Source organism: Phyllobates terribilis, unplaced genomic scaffold (genome assembly GCF_046119375.1).
Source record: "Phyllobates terribilis strain yellow unplaced genomic scaffold, ASM4611937v1 Scaffold_11__3_contigs__length_659146591, whole genome shotgun sequence".
Taxonomy (NCBI): domain Eukaryota; kingdom Metazoa; phylum Chordata; class Amphibia; order Anura; family Dendrobatidae; genus Phyllobates; species Phyllobates terribilis.
The window spans coordinates 322,943,133-322,960,567 of NW_027362771.1; the positions used below are offsets into that span (position 1 = coordinate 322,943,133).

Genomic DNA, 17,435 nt, shown 5'->3' on the forward strand with positions numbered 1-17,435 from the left:
CAGCAGAGCTGGGTTTAAATTTTGCGCCAAAATCGCTGATTGGTCGCGCACGGCACTCGCGACCAATCAGCAGAGCGGCGTTTAAATTTGGCGCCCATATCACCGATTGTTCGCAGGGGAGTGGCGCCGCCTGTGCGGGTACTTCCGCTGCGAGCAGCTGGGAGATGAGCGACTGCTCGCAGCAGAAGCACCCCGACCGGCGGCGCCGCTCCTCGGTCCTCCATTCGCATTTGTCGTCGGGAGATCAGAGCGTTGTTTAAATTTGGCGCCAATCTCGCTGAATGGTCGCGGCTGGAGTCCGCGACCAATCAGCAGAGCATTGTTTAAATTTGGCGCCAATCTCACTGATTGGTCGCAGACGCCAGCCGCGACCAATCAGCAGAGCGCTGTTTAAATTTTGCGCCAAAATCGCTGATTGGTCGCGGTCGGCTGGCGTCGGCGACCAATCAGCAGAGCGTTGTTTAAATTTGGCGTCAATCTCGCTGAATGGTCGCAGCTGGAGTCCGCGACCAATCAGCAGAGCGTTGTTTAAATTTGGCGCCAATCTCGTTGATTGGTCGCGGTCGGCTGGCGTCGGCGACCAATCAGCAGAGCGTTGTTTAAATTTGGCGCCAATCTCGCTGATTGGTCGCGTCTGGCGTCTGCGACCAATCAGCAGAGCGCTGTTTGAATTTTGCGCCAAAATTGCTGATTGGTCGCGGCTGGCGTCCGCGCCCAATCAGCACAGCAGTGTTTAAATGTGGTGCCAAAATCGCTGATTGGTCGCGGGCAGCGTCCGCGACCAATCAGCACAGCAGTGTTTAAATGTGGCGCCAAGATCGGCGATTGGTCGCGGCCGCTATTTAAATGTGGCGCCCAAATCGGTGATTGGTCGCGGGCAGTGGCCGCGACCAATCAGCAGAGCGGTGTTTAACTTTAGCGCCAAGATCACTGATTGGTCGCGGGCGGAGAGCGCGACCAATCAGCGAATCGTATTGGTGAGGACCGGGGAGCGCCGCTGCCTGTGCGGCTACTTCCGCTGCGAGAAGCCGGGAGATGAGCGACTGCTCGCAGCAGAAGTATCCTGTCCCGCAGCGCCGCTCCCCGGTCCTCCCTTCCGCATGGAGGTCAGCGGCGCCAGCGGTCGAGGTCCTTCTGCTGCTACCGGCCGGGAGATGAGCGCCTCGCGCCGGTCATCTCCCGGCTGCATCTCCGTCCCGCAGATGAGCCGCTAACGGCCGCCATCTTTTTTCAGAAATCCCGCGGCGCTGATTGGCCGCTGCCGGACCAGTGAGCGACGCGGGATTTCCAGGACAGACAGACAGACAGAAAGACATGTAAAAGACAAAAACTATCGCACTCCTGATTAATACTTGGTGCACGGGTAGGGTACCAAGCCGAATGCAATATATTAGAAAAACGCGGCACTCAAGATTTTACTGAGAAATTATATAGAGTTTTTAATGAAGTAGGTACAATAAAATTGACAAATGTTTCGGTCCTTCATCGGTGTACAAGGCAAGGGTCATGAGGGTGGATAAAATCCACTACGGATGCTGAACTGAAAACTGTTAATGTATACTTTGGAGTATAAGAGATGGTATGTTCGTGGTAATGGCTGTGGTGTGCTGACCTGTAGAACGCGGTGTCCACCGCTTGTTAAATGGTGGTGCAAAGTATACATTAACAGTTTTCAGTTCAGCATCCGTAGTGGATTTTATCCACCCTCATGACCCTTGCCTTGTACACTGATGAAGGTCCCGAGGGACCGAAACGTTTGTCAATTTTATTGTACCTACTTCATTAAAAACTCTATATAATTTCTCACTAAAATCTTGAGTGCCGGGCTTTTCTAATATATAGACAGAAAGACAGACAGACAGATGGGATAAGACGATTATATATATAGATTTCTCGATATTTCCATGACAGTCTGCCTCCCTGACAATGTGCTGTAAGGCTGGGGCATGCACCCCAGCTTCATTGGTGCATTGCACATGCCAAGGAAGGCAGCAATAACATAGGAGATGAAACCTAGAAGTCTGAACTGAAACATAAATTGATGAGCATGCAAAATGTAAATGCATGTTCACACAAGGCCACTATACAAAGAAAAACCAAAGACAAGCAAAATACCCAGCTACTTTCATCTCAAACCTGGACAAGCCCTTTAATTATAGAATGAAGCCCTGTAACATGCAAATCCTAACAGCGTGTAATATACTCACTGTCAGGATTCAGCTCTGCTTGCAGGTTCCATCAGTCATCACATGGCCATTTTACTCATATGCAATTTTCATACTTACGGTCACGTGACAACTAGCTTTTCTTTCTTCTCTCAGTTTTTCACTGAATATTGAAATATTACAGTCTGCACGTTACTGTAAGGCCAGGGTCACGCTAGCGAATCACATCCGATGCAAGAGCATCGGATGCGATATGCTAATGACATTCGGCTCCTGCGAGGATCGCAGCACAGCTTCCGAGGGGATGGAGAAAGTAATTTCTCCATCTCCTCTGTTGCTGGCATCGGCGGGAATCGCTCTGCACTCGGGTAATATCCTGAATTCTAGTCTGGAGTCCCGGAACACCTAGATACACTTCTGGCGCAGTGCACCAATAAGATGTACACTGAGCTTACTGCACATTGTCAGGCAGTTAATTCCAGCAGAAAAAAATTGAAATTTGGAGACATTAAAATATAACATTTAATATTACATTTTAAAAAGAGCCACAGTGACTATAACATTAATTATATAGCAAACAAAACACAAAACCACATAGTATAAACCCCCAAATGTGAGGGAATGAAAAGAGAAACAAGTATTCCACTAGAAGCTACAAAATACACCGGGAATAATCCTATTACCACAGAAATTATATCTTTAGTAACATTAATGGAATTATCTCACCCATCTGATGTATGGACTATGTCAATAGGATCCTTCATTGATTCATGGGACCTCCTTTTGATAATCAGGGGGGTCAGGATAAGTAAATGCCCTATTTTACCATGCAGGAGCTGTTCCTCCCCTGGACCACTAGGTTACTGTTCCTAAACTAAATATCCATGTGACACTAGTCACTACTCGGACAAGCCGTGAGGCTGGGTAGTCAAGAGGTCAGAGGTCAAAAGGCAAGAGGATACGTCATAGACTTAGGGTTGAGACAAAGGTGTAGTCAGGAAACAGTCCGAGATCAGAATTCCAAGGAGGTAGCGGATCACGACAAAAGGGTTAGGCAAACGAATTGTCAAGACAAAGTCGAGCAGCAAAGATCAGAATACCAGACTAGGAGCACAGAGCACGCACACAGCTCTTGAGCAAAGCTACAATTGGCAATGACTTAACATTACCAGCCAGTTAAATACCCTGGCAATTATCCAGAAAGGAAAACACCTGGAGGAAACCCAAACACTACACTGACAGCCTAACACGCCCCTGCTATCCATAGGCGGCTGTGCTATCACTCACAGCTCTGACAGCCCGACACTCCTCTGCTATCCATAGGGCGGCTGTGCTGTCACTCACAGCATTCCTAGGGCAAAGTGAGTGGCGGGATCGTGACAATCCATTTTGCCTCTCTTTGCAGGAGTAAACAATCAAAGTCACTCCCCTCATTATTCCTACATTTTATCAATCCTAATGAATTGAAAAGTACAGTCTCCACCATGCTTGAAATTAACATGGCACAATAGTGGTGTATCTCTTTAGTGTGTGATATTATTGTGGTCACCAATCCTTCTACTTAATTCTCTCTTGTTGTTACCTGCATATTCCATCCCAAATTTACATGTGGCCTTATAAATATAACCTCGGGTCCTACAGTTAATTAAACTTTTTATGTTATATTGTTGCTCTGTAACTTCACTCTTAAATATTTTACTCAGTCACATGGAGGCATCCATAAATCAACACATGTATAACATCATATAGTTCTTGGGGGAAGCCACATTCTAGGTTTTGAATTGTTGAGATTTTTTTGTAAAAGTCTACCTTTGAGAGATCTCACTATTTTACATGTAATTAGGGGATGATGACCCACAACATCCCTTAAATCCACATCCATTTCAAGTATTACTTCTCAAAAATGATCCATACATGTCATTGTATCTATGGTGCTGCTGTTAGAACCCCCGTTTGTTTTTTCCATCTTGTGTTTTGCGGTCACGTGACCATCTGCCTTTATATTCCAGCTCCGCTCTTCTGGCTGTGCTGGACTTCAGTGTTGTTTGACTGTTTTGCTAGCCAGGTGCTTCTGTGCCTTTCTCGGCCAGTTCGCTTGGTCCTTCTGGGACCTCTAGTACCTTTTTGTCAGTTTATCTTTTTGTGTTCTGCAACAACTTCTCTGTTTAGGAGGTGTCCCATTTTTGTTCCAGTCCTTAGTTCTTTTAGGAACCCCTCCCCTTATGCTATAGGTCTTCGTTCAGACTAGCCGAGGACTAAGGCGGGTCTGTTTGCTAGGAACAGGCAGCCCGCTACATCGTAGGGATTCAGCTTAGTCTTACTGTAGAGACAGCTTTCCCCTCTTTCCTTAGTACTTGTTGCAGATCATAACAGCTGCACCCCATCATCACTGAGTCACCTTTTCTCTCTCCTCTGGCTGTAAGTAATTGATACAATGACATCTTCTAGAGATATAGCGATTAGGTCTTTATTGTCTTTCTATGCAGTTCACTAAGAGGACCATACAGGAATATCTACACTATAATTGTATGCTGCGGGCACTGACACTTTTTAGGGCACTTGCACTTAATGCTCCCTGCTCATTACATAGAGCCAGCATAATATTGCTACTTGATATTTTCTGATATCTCCTGCTGTTTACATAGAGACAGCATAATATTGCTACTTGATATCTCCTGATCAGGACAACTAAGACAATATAGATATATTTGGGTAATATGCCCATGCTGCCGACACGGTCACTTTATATGGCATCTGCACTTTATGCCTCCTGGTCACTATATAGAGACAAATATCTATTGTCCCATGAAAATCTCCCCATTGACTATCAAAAGCTAGATTGTTGACATGTACATATGCCTCAACTTTATCCCCTATCTAAATTAACCTTTGGATTGAGCCCCATATGCATAATCTTGGTTAGCTGAAAATTTTCCTGCTTAACTTTTTAAATTGTTTTTTTGTGTAAAATTTTAGTATGATTCAATAAAAATTGTAATTTTAATCTCTTGTCTAGACTCCATTATACCACCTAGTGCTGCCTATAGTGGGTGAAGTGTTATGTTTTTTGGTCACCATTGTCCAATAGCCTCTTAGGGTATCCTCTATCAAGGAATCTTTTTCTAAATCTTTGGCTTATATCTTGAATCTATTCATGTTTGTACAGTTCCTACGTACAGTACAGACCAAAAGTTTGGACACACCTTCTCATTTAAAGATTTTTCTGTATTTTCATGACTTTGAAAATTGTACATTCACACTGAAGGCATCAAAACTATGAATTAACACATGTGGAATTATATACTTAACAAAAAAGTGTGAAACAACTGAAAATATGTCTTATATTCTAGGCTCTTCAAAGTAGCCACCTTTTGCTTTGATGACTGCTTTGCACACTCTTGGCATTCTCTTGATGAGCTTCAAGAGGTAGTTACCGGAAATGGTTTTCACTTCACAGGTGTGCCCTGTCAGGTTTAATAAGTGGGATTTCTTGCCTTATAAATGGGGTTGGGAGCATCAGTTGTGTTGTGCAGAAATCAGGTGGATACACAGCTGATAGTCCTACTGAATAGACTGTTAGAATTTGTATTATGGCAAGAAAAAAGCAGCTAAGTAAAAAAAAACGAGTGGCCATCATTACTTTAAGAAATGAAGGTCAGTCAGACCTAAAAATTGGGCAAACTTTGAAAGTGTCCCCAAGTGCAGTTGCAAAAACCATCAAGCGCTACAAAGAAACTGGCTCACATGAGGACCGCCCCAGGAAAGGAAGACCAAGAGTCACCTCTGCTTCTGAGGATAAGTTTATCCGAGTCACCAACCTCTGAAATCGCAGGTTAACAGCAGTTCAGATTAGAGACAAGGTCAATGCCACACAGAGTTCTAGCAGCAGACACATCTCTACAACAACTGTTAAGAGGAGACTTTGTGCAGCAGGCCTTCATGGTAAAATAGCTGCTAGGAAACCACTGCTAAGGACAGGCAACAAGCACAAGAGACTTGTTTGGGCTAAAGAACACAAGGAATGGACATTAGACCAGTGGAAATCTGTGCTTTGGTCTGAAGAGTCCAAATTTGAGATCTTTGGTTCCAACCACCGTGTCTTTGTGCGACGAAGAAAAGGTGAACGGATGGACTCTACATGCCTGGTTCCCACCGTGAAGCATGGAGGAGGAGGTGTGATGGTGTGGGGGTGCTTTGCTGCTGACACTGTTGGGGACTTATTCAAAACTGAAGGCATACTGAACCAGAATGGCTACCACAGCATCTTGCAGAGGCATGCTATTCCATCTGGTTTGCATTTAGTTGGACCATCATTTATTTTTCAACAGGACAATGACCCCAAACACACCTCCAGGCTGTGTAGGGGCTATTTGACCAATAAGGAAAGTGATGGGGTGCTACGCCAGATGACCTGGCCTCCACAGTCACCAGACCTGAACCCAATCGAGATGGTTTGGGGTGAGCTGGACCGCAGAGTGAAGGCAAAAGGGCGAACAAGTGCTAAGCATCTCTGGGAACTCCTTCAAGATTGTTGGAATATCATCAGCATCACTTAGGATGGAATCTGAGGAAAACAAGGAGAACAAATGTAAATAACATGATTAAAGTATATAGCCAGTGAATTAACATATAACCTTGTAGATATGAGGAAAGAAAAGCATCATGTCATATAAGACAGTTGGTACAGAGTAATTATCTTAATAACAGTATTCCAGATGAAAATGTACCGTAATTACAATATATACAAGCAATGCAAGAAATGTAGAAATAGAAGGTCTCCATAAAGGTTATCTCCTGGTATAATAGTCCCTAGTGGGTAGGTCCGTAGTGTCCGTATCCTGTCTAGTCTAAATACAATTCGCAGTCAGGGATGAATCTAGGTGAAGGAACCGAGATCATACTCTTTGTTGAGTCCCTTGGGGGACAATGATTGTAACTCGTGAATCCAAAAAGCTTCCCTTTGTTTCAATTGACGAATCCGGTTTCCGCCTCGTCTTAAGTGGGGGACATGTTCAATGACTTGGAACCTCAATTGTGACACTAAGTGACCGGCTGTAACAAAGTGTTGAGGAACCGGTAGCAATAAATTTTTGCAGCGTATTGTGGACTTATGTTTGGAGATCCTGTCTTTTACGCATTGAGTGGTTTCTCCAACATAAATGAAAATTGTACATTGACACTGAAGGCATGAAAACTATGAATTAACACATGTGGAATTATATACTTAACAAAAAAGTGTGAAACAACTGAAAATGTCTTATATTCTAGGCTCTTCAAAGTAGCCACCTTTTGCTTTGATGACTGCTTTGCACACTCTTAGCATTCTCTTGATGAGCTTTAAGAGGTAGTCACCGGAAATGGTTTTCACTTCACAGGTGTGCCCTGTCAGGTTTAATAAGTGGGATTTCTTGCCTTATAAATGGGGTTGGGACCATCAGTTGTGTTGTGCAGAAGTCAGGTGGATACACAGCTGATAGTCCTACTGAATAGACTGTTAGAATTTGTATTATGGCAAGAAAAAAGCAGCTAAGAAAAACGAGTGGCCATCATTACTTTAAGAAATGAAGGTCAGTCAGTCCGAAAAATTGGGAAAACTTTGAAAGTGTCCCCAAGTGCAGTTGCAAAAACCATCAAGCGCTCACATGAGGACCGCCCCAGGAAAGGAAGACCAAGAGTCACCTCTGCTTATGAGGATAAGTTTATCTGAGTCACCAGCCTCAGAAATCGCAGGTTAACAGCAGCTCAGATTAGAGACCAGGTCAATGCCACACAGAGTTCTAGCAGCAGACACATCTCTTCAACAACTGTTAAGAGGAGACTTTGTGCAGCAGGCCTTCATTGTAAAATAGCTGCTAGGAAACCACTGCTAAGGACAGGCAACAAGCAGAAGAGACTTGTTTGGGCTAAAGAACACAAGGAATGGACATGAGACCAGTGGAAATCTGTGCTTTGGTCTGATGAGTCCAAATTTGAGATCTTTGGTTCCAACCACCGTGTCTTTGTGCGACGCAGAAAAGGTGAACGGATGGACTCTACATGCTTGGTTCCCACCGTGAAGCATGGAGAAGGAGGTGTGATGGTGTGGGGGTGCTTTGCTGGTGACACTGTTGGGGATTTATTCAAAATTGAAGGCATACTGAACCAGCATGGCTACCACAGCATCTGGCAGCGGCATGCTATTCCATCCGGTTTGCGTTTAGTTGGACCATCATTTATTTTTCAACAGGACAATGACCCCAAACACACCTCCAGGCTGTGTAAGGGCTATTTGACCAAGAAGGAGAGTGATCGGGTGCTACGCCAGATGACCTGGCCTCCACAGTCACCAGACCTGAACCCAATCGAGATGGTTTGGGGTGAGCTGGACTGCAGAGTGAAGTCAAAAGGGCCAACAAGTGCTAAGCATCTCTGGGAACTCCTTCAAGATTGTTGGAAGACCATTTCCAGTGACTACCTCTTGAAGCTCATCAAGAGAATGCCAAGAGTGTGCAAAGCAGTCATCAAAGCAAAAGGTGGCTACTTTGAAGAACCTAGAATATAAGACATATTTTCAGTTGTTTCACACTTTTTTGTTAAGTATATAATTCCACATGTGTTAATTCATAGTTTTGATGCCTTCAGTGTGAATGTACAATTTTCATAGTCATGAAAATACAGAAAAATCTTTAAATGAGAAGGTGTGTCCAAACTTTTGGTCTCTACTGTAGATGATGAGAGAACTTCATAAACCTCCTTATCTTTAAGGAGTGATTCACATCGTTTTTTTTTTTTATAACTCGTGCTATAAAGAATCACCACATTCCTCCCTTTATCTGAGTTTAATTAAAGTCACTGCTGACTCCTTTCTTTTCTAGAATGATCAGTTCTTGAGACACCATATTGGTAAAGACATCAATAGATGTAACCAATACAGAGGAAGGGTTACAAGACAATCTCATTAATAAATCAGTGCTTGATTTCATATTACCCCCACAAATTCGATATTGATGACCTATTCAAGGAATTAGTCATCAGTGTAATTTGCCCAGAAAACCCTTTTGGTGTTTTCACCTACTATGACACTGATTTCATAGCTCTCTTTGAGTATGATGCCCCAAAAATGCCCCCATATACGGTATGATACTCCCACTGTGAATTCCCCCACACAAGCACAGTATAATGAACCCAGTGTGACCCCAGCAAAGTTTGATTTCCAAACAACAGAGTATGATGTCCCCATAGCCCCCCTACACACATATTATGATGGCCCACAGCTCCCCTATATACAGTATGATGTCCCCACATTTCCATATATAAGGTATGCTTTTACAGCTCCATTTAAACGGTATGATGTAAGCACTGCTCCCTATACAGTATGATGGCCCCCATAGCTTACTATATACAATATTATGATTCATAGCTCTCCTATACACAGTATGGTGGCCCCCATAGCTCCCAATAGATAGTAAGATGACCCCTCACAGACCCTTGTATACAGGCCTTGTCCCAACAGCCCCTCTATACACAGTATGATGGCTCTCACAGTTCCCTATACCCAGTATGATAGCCCTCACAGTTCCCTATATACAAGATGATGGCACCTACAGCCCCCAATACACAATATGATGTCCCCACAGTTTCCAATATAAAGCATGAGGCTCGGCTCATATAGCCCTCTATATACAGCATCATGGTCCTGCAACTCCCTTTACACAGTCTGATGGCCCCCACAGCCCCCTATACACAGTATGATAGCATCCGCAGTTCCCTATATACAGTATGTTGTCCCCACAACCCCCATGTATAATATGATGGCCCCTGCGCCCCTAGACACTGTATGATAGCCACCACAGTCCTCCTATATACAGTAAGTCCCCACAGCTCCCTGTATACAATATGATGTTCCCATAACGCCCTACATACAATATGATGGCCTCTACCTCTCCCTATAAACAGTACAATGGCTTCCACAGCCCTCTATATACAGAATGATGTCCTCCCACAGACTCCTATATGCATTGAGATCCCCACAGCTACCTATATATAGAATGATGACCAATAACCCCCTATGTACATCATAGGGGGGCCCCACAGCTCATTTATATGTAGTATGAAGGCTCCACAGCCCCCTATATACAGTATCAGACCCCACAGCTCCCTTATATTTAATATGGAGCCCCCAAATGAAACGGCTAATAAAATAATAGAGAAAAATACTCACCTTGTTCCATTTTCCTGCCGCGCTGCTTCGGTCTTTGCAGTGTACGGTCTGAGGCTCAGCGCAGCACGTGCGATCTAGTGACATCATTGCGCCTGCTGCGTCCAGTCTCAGACACACAGGCTGAATGGTGAAGGAGGGATGCCACTGTTGTATTCAATGGTATCTACATTTTCAGGATACAGATGTCGTCAAAGTCCAGACAATGGCGGTGTGTGGTGCCACCATTCGGAACTAGGTTCTCACCAACTAAGGAATCCATAGCGGCCGTGAGAGCTGCCGTATTGGATGCCGCTGTAGTATAGTTCAGGGCCCTCTGGAGGATTCTCCGGTTCTTTAGTGGACTCACTATCCATTCACTTAGAAAATTAAGCAAAACTCTTAAAACAAAGATATATTCTGCAACAACCTATAACACAAGACAGCTGCATTTGCAGAGGATATGTTAATAAGTCATATAAATCCATAAAACTCTATGTTAGAACGTTTACAAAAGTTTAAAACCTTTGGTGAGATATGCAACTTTAAAATAAATTTTACAAATTCAGAACTTTGAAATTTAACTAGTTCACGGCCATTTTCCCCCATCCTGGGCAGGCTCTTTTTTCTTTCATACATACGACTCTAAAGCATTTCTTGTTCGGACATTCACTTAATTTTAACCTCTTCTTTTTTGCAATACATGGAGCTTAATTTTTATAAAAAACATCACAGAAAAAGAAACAGCCTTACCAACACCAGGTCAGATTACCAATGCACTAGCAGGATGCAACAGACCCCCCATGACAAAGGCGGGGGCAGCACAGGTGCAAAATACTGATGGAGCAACCACTGACACTCCGACCATTTCGAGGAGGAGGTCGTTGCTTGGTATTAAAAATGCACACATACGAGGCTTGCATAGGGCATCAGTCACACAGGTACGTGTGTTTGTATCTGTGTGCATTTTAATTCTAGGTAACCACCCCCTCCATGAATTGGCAGTGAGTGTGATGAGTGACCCAATGCACACCTCTTAGGGCATCTGCACACGACGTCTTGCATGACGGTGTTTTCCCCGATGTGACCTGTTTCACGTCTTTTGGGTAGTTTTTTGCGGTGCTTTCCTGATGGCGGCTTTTCTGTTCCATTATAGTGAGTGGCCTCCTGGAGAGGGGTCAGGTCATTAATTCTCAGAGCCGGTTCACGGAACGTATGACGAGTCCTCCTTACATTGCAGATGGTTATTTTTTTATGTTTTTTTAGCGCTTTTCTTCACAGATTCCTGAGCGGACCCGCTAAAGACAGACGTATGTGCACATTCCCTTATAGCTAGTTCTTTGACATGTGAAAAGACCATCCAGGACAATAACATCATTCACTTCTCTGCGGTTTTTAGAGCTAACTGTGACCCCAGCCTGCAGTTCTGGCAATGTCTGGCTGATCACATGACTGACATACAGGAGCAGAGTGTGTGGCGCAGTGCATGCTGGGCAGCCTGAGTGCCGCCTGCCTTCTGCCCTGGAGCAGGCCGCAGCGTCGTTACCATGGCAGCGGTTACCACGGGGCCTGTTACTGGGAGACCACAAACAATGGCCGTGGTGAAGCCTGGACTCAGCAGGTACTGTGCCTCAGTCAGTGCTGCAGCCGGGCGCGGCGGACGCAGGAGGGGAGGACATCACTGCAGGTCAGACATTACCGTGTCCAGCTCGGGTGTTTTATTATCGCCCTGTCAGGGGGACACTAAAGCATGCTGGGAAATGGAAAATGTTGTCCTCGGAATCCTGGATCCCTATACCGGGCTTGGTGACAGTGACTCTCAGGCTAGAGCCCCGTTACCGATATCTGACACCCCGGCGTTATTATAATCCAGCCCTGATATAATCTGATCAGGAAAATAATCCTCTACAGGGAGCCCACCCGTGTCCTGACAGAGGGCTGACCCTCCAGATAGGATCGTGACCAAACAGTGGTGCTATCGTGATATTACCCTGGTTTGTGAGGTCAGATCGTGACCTGGTTTAGCTGTTACCAAGACAGGATTATAATGGAGGGATTATAATGGAGGGATTATAATGGAGGGATTATGGCTGAGCCTGGAGCAGATTATAATAGTCTGTTGTATCAGTCAGAGGAAGTCTAGTGTAATAATAGATGTGTTATTATATGAAATCACATTGCTCACCCATTCACCTGTCTGCCTCATATTAATAGATATAGTAGCCGGTAATAGATGGAGGGAAATCCCGTCCTGATTAATATTATCAGAGAAACAAGCGATCGCTTCTTTTTATGATCATCTTTTCCTAAAGCAGGGGTGGGGAATCTTTTTTCTGCCAAGGGACATTTGGATATTTATACCATCCTCCGGGGGCCGTACAAATTGCACGCTATCTCCGCCCACGAATTACGTACTGACGCTGGCTCTGGTGTCAGGACATAATGTTTTATTGCACGCGCCTCAGTGGTCAGTAGAGAATACTGAGTGCCCTTACAGAGCAAGAGGAAATGAATGGGCCGGCGGCCGGCAAAATACAGAAGCCGGCCCAAGTACTGCAGACCCCGGGGATCTGCCCGGGGGCCGGATAATGGGTCATCGAGGGCCGGAAATGTGCCTGAGGTTCCTCCCCCCTGTCCTAATTGAATAGTAGTAGTGGGGATGTTATTAATAGTAATGATGGGTGGCTGATGTTAGGAATAGGACTGATGGGTGGGTGATGTTAGGAATAGGACTGATGGGTGATAGATATTAGGAATAGTACTGATGGGTGGGTGATGTTAGGAATAGGACTGATGGGTGGGTGATGTTAGGAATAGTACTGATGAGTGATAGATATTAGGAATAGTACTGATGGGTGATGGGTGATGTTAGGAATAGTACTGATGGATGGGTGATGTTAGGAATAGTACTGATGGGTGATAGATATTAGGAATAGTACTGATGGGTGGGTGATGTTAGGAATAGGACTGATGGGTGATAGATATTAGGAATAGTACTGATGGGTGGTGGGTGATGTTAGGAATAGTACTGATGGGTGGGTGATGTTAGGAATAGTACTGATGGGTGGCGGATGTTAGGAATAGTACTGATGGGTGGGTGATGTTAGGAATAGGACTGATGGGTGGGTGATGCTAGGAATAGTACTGATGGGTGATAGATATTAGGAATAGTACTGATGAGTAGGTGATGTTAGGAATAGTACTGATGGGTGGCGGATGTTAGGAATAGTACTGATGGGTGGCGGATGTTAGGAATAGTACTGATGGGTGGTGGGTGATGTTAGGAATAGTACTGATGGGTGGATGATGTTAGGAATAGGACTGATGGGTGGGTGATATTAGGAATAGTACTGATGGGTGATAGATATTAGGAATAGTACTGATGGGTGGGTGATGTTAGGAATAGTACTGATGGGTGATAGATATTAGGAATAGTACTGATGGGTGGGTGATGTTAGGAATAGTACTGATGGGTGTTAGATATTAGGAATAGTACTGATGAGTGGGTGATGTTAGGAATAGTACTGATGGGTGGGTGATGTTTGGAATAGTACTGAGGGGTGGCGGATGTTAGGAATAGTACTGATGGGTGGCGGATGTTAGCAATAGTACTGATGGGTGGCGGATGTTAGGAATAGTACTGATAGGTGGGTGATGTTAGGAATAGTACTGATGGGTGGCGGATGTTAGGAATAGTACTGATGGGTGGGTGATGTTAGGAATAGTACTGATGGGTGGCGGATGTTAGGAATAGTACTGATGGGTGGCGGATGTTAGGAATAGTACTGATGGGTGGCGGATGTTAGGAATAGTACTGATGGGTGGATGATGTTAGGAATAGGACTGATGGGTGGGTGATGTTAGGAATAGTACTGATGGGTGATAGATAGTAGGAATAGTACTGATGGGTGGGTGATGTTAGGAATAGTACTGATGGGTGATAGATATTAGGAATAGTACTGATGGGTGGTGGGTGATGTTAGGAATAGTACTCATGGGTGGGTGATGTTAGGAATAGTACTGATGGGTGGGTGATGTTAGAAATAGTACTGATGGGTGATAGATATTAGGAATAGTACTGATGAGTGGGTGATGTTAGGAATAGTACTGATGGGTGGTGGATGTTAGGAATAGTACTGATGGGTGGTGGATGTTAGGAATAGTACTGATGGGTGGCGGATGTTAGGAATAGTACTGATGGGTGGTGGATGTTAGGAATAGTACTGATGGGTGGTGGATGTTAGGAATAGTACTGATGGGTGGCGGATGTTAGGAATAGTACTGATGGGTGGTGGATGTTAGGAATAGTACTGATGGGTGGCGGATGTTAGGAATAGTACTGATGGGTGGCGGATGTTAGGAATAGTACTGATGGGTGGCGGATGTTAGGAATAGTACTGATGGGTGGTGGATGTTAGGAATAGTACTGATGGGTGGCGGATGTTAGGAATAGTACTGATGGGTGGTGGATGTTAGGAATAGTACTGATGGGTGGTGGATGTTAGGAATAGTACTGATGGGTGGCGGATGTTAGGAATAGTAGTGAACAGGCTAATAAAGCTATCTACCTCCCTGGCTGTATTTTTATGACAAATTAGGCTATGGACACAGTGGTTCAGCATTTGCATCAGGAAAGCTCCTCGTACATACAGTGAATGTCACTATAGGCCACCATTCACCTGGTGGAAGTCAGAAGTGTCTTTTTGGCCCCTGTCGTAGCATTCGCTACTTTCCTTTTTCTTTTTTACTGTATAGGAAAGTGCAGCTGACTACATATTTCTACACCGGGGGCCAGTGCAAAATTGTAGGGACAGATGGAAGGGACTATGACTGCAGAATCACATTATTATGTTTGTCGCCTGTTACCATAAACACACATAGGTCTGCATGGGAGCTGTGGACCCAACATTTTTAGAACATTTTGTCATATAGACTATTTACAAAGGGATGGGCCTGTTTGACAGCTGAAAAATCCATGTTAAAAAAAAACAAAACAGTTTTGTGTATGGGGCATTTTCTTTCTGCTTCGAGTACAGTTTGGACTTCTTTTTCAAGCGGAGACACCTCAAGAATAGACATGTTGCTTTTTTCCCCACATTAATAAAGAGCACCATGGGTACAATTGGTGCGGTTTCCCATTGAGATGAATAGGACACTTATTCAAGGCTTTTTTTTTTTCCATATGGATTCTGGAGCGCAATCCCCTCTACAATCCACATCACAAGTCCATGTGAGCGGACCCTCAGAGCTGGGAGTCATTCAGACGCCCGCGAGTCACATACGTGTTCTGTGTTTTTCTCGCATACAACATGTGCCCATTATAGCCTAAGCAGCTGTTCACACGTCCATATATTTTTGTAGATCGAGTGTTCTGCAAAAAATCATGGAAACTTGTCTGTTTTTGAATCATGGATCAATCAAAATCCACATAAAAAACCCCCCAAAGTCACAGATGATGGGGATGGAAGTGATTTTCCTCGTAGCCGTTATAACATGGAGGGGGTTGGGATATTACGGTTCATTTTGTCACTAATGACGGTGTCGGTTTCGCTCTGAATCCTTGGTTGCCGGTCTGGACGCTGCTCCTTGTGTTGCCATGTTGCTACGCTCCTTTTTGCTTCTTGAGTGAATGTGGTGAATATAGTTTGTTTTGGTAACGCCTGGCAGATTTCCTGGTAACCAGGGACACATTGTTTTGGTGAAGATGCTGGATACCGGTGCTGGGATTGTATCATGCCTTGCACGCTGATTTGTGCTGGAGATGGAGGGATACACGTTTTACTAGCACAGGACCCTTAGTCCTAATATATGTTGTAATGCTCCGTCATCCATGCATTATATAACATGTCAGTAACACCAGAGATGCGTATGGGGAGAAATACCATACCCAGAGCATGATGTTTTGAAAAAAAAAATAAAAATAATGCTGTTGGCCCCAAAAACTAAAACACTGTGTGTATTGTGACTTACTTGAAGACTTAGATCATACCAGTATTGGGCAGGTAGAAGTCTGCAAACCACCTTGTGCAGACACTGTGCCCAGAAAACCAGCAGCAGGACCCCATCTGTTATACATAGTCATGGTCTGCCTGTGACAACGGAGATTTCTCTTGTTTTATTCCTTGTATGTCCTGATCAAGGAAGATGGCTGCATAGGAAAAAAGAAAAAACGGATCCCCATTATGTCTCAGAATATCCCCTTATACTCAGCAACCCAGACAACCCAGTGGGACCATAGGGCTGGGCCTGATTCTTCTTGTTAGGGCATAATTTAAGGGGCTGTCAGGTGATAATTTATTGACTGGTGGGGGGTCTGACCACTGGGACTCACCAGTGCTCGTCCACCGCTCTGCTTTTTCCGGCAGCCCCATAGAGAATGAACTGAATGGCGATCAGGCATGTGGACTGACGCCCTTTTCGTCTTTCGGTGCGGGTACCAGAGGTCAGGCACCCCAGATCAATATGTTATCACCTAGCTAATGGATAGGTCATAATTTGTTTTTACAGGAAAACAACCACTATAATTTTGTCACAGGATTGGCAAACAAAACCCCACCACAAACCAAAACACAGCAGCCTATATTTAGTATGATTCGCATTTCATATGCCAGTCTAAAAAAATACTAATAATTGGAATGGAGTTTGCATAATTTATTAAAAGATGCCAGCCTCTTAAAAAAACGCTGGATTTCTGCATGTGTGAGATGGGGGAGTAAGGTATCAGACTAAACTAAAGTCATCCAGAGCATTATATCCTATTTTCTGGCCATACTATTAGAGTTGTCCCTTAGTTAGACAATCCCTTCTTAAAGGGAATCTGTCAGCAGGAATCCCCCCCCCCCCCCCACCAACTTTACATCCACATGTAGCTCTTTGGCAGACAAGTCCAGCAATACCTTTACATGACCAGACTGTTCCTCTATTACTAAGAAATAAGCTTTTGAATTTATATGCAAATGAGGCTGAAGGACTATGGTAGATCTGAAACCTCCATCACTCCATCTTTATTCCTCGCCAAGCGCCTCCTCCTCCTGCTTGACTGATGGCTCCTTTGTCTGAAGTCACACATCATAGAGGCTGCCAGTCAAGCAGGA

At 44.4% G+C, this 17,435-nt stretch overlaps 1 protein-coding gene across 3 annotated transcripts in view; it reads left to right on the top strand.

Moving 5' to 3' along the window:
* Positions 1 to 17,435, top strand: part of CIMAP1B (ciliary microtubule associated protein 1B) — a 47,756-nt gene that overhangs the window by 19,728 nt on the left and 10,593 nt on the right. The window contains exon 1 of one of the 3 annotated variants that reach the window (XM_073652601.1): positions 11,822 to 12,028. The exons of 1 other annotated variant lie outside the window; for it this stretch is intronic. The gene's annotated coding sequence lies outside the window, so the exon portion shown is untranslated. Of the gene's footprint in view, positions 1 to 11,821; positions 12,029 to 17,435 lie in introns of those variants that run through there. One more of the 3 variants, XM_073652603.1, reaches the window with a different exon arrangement.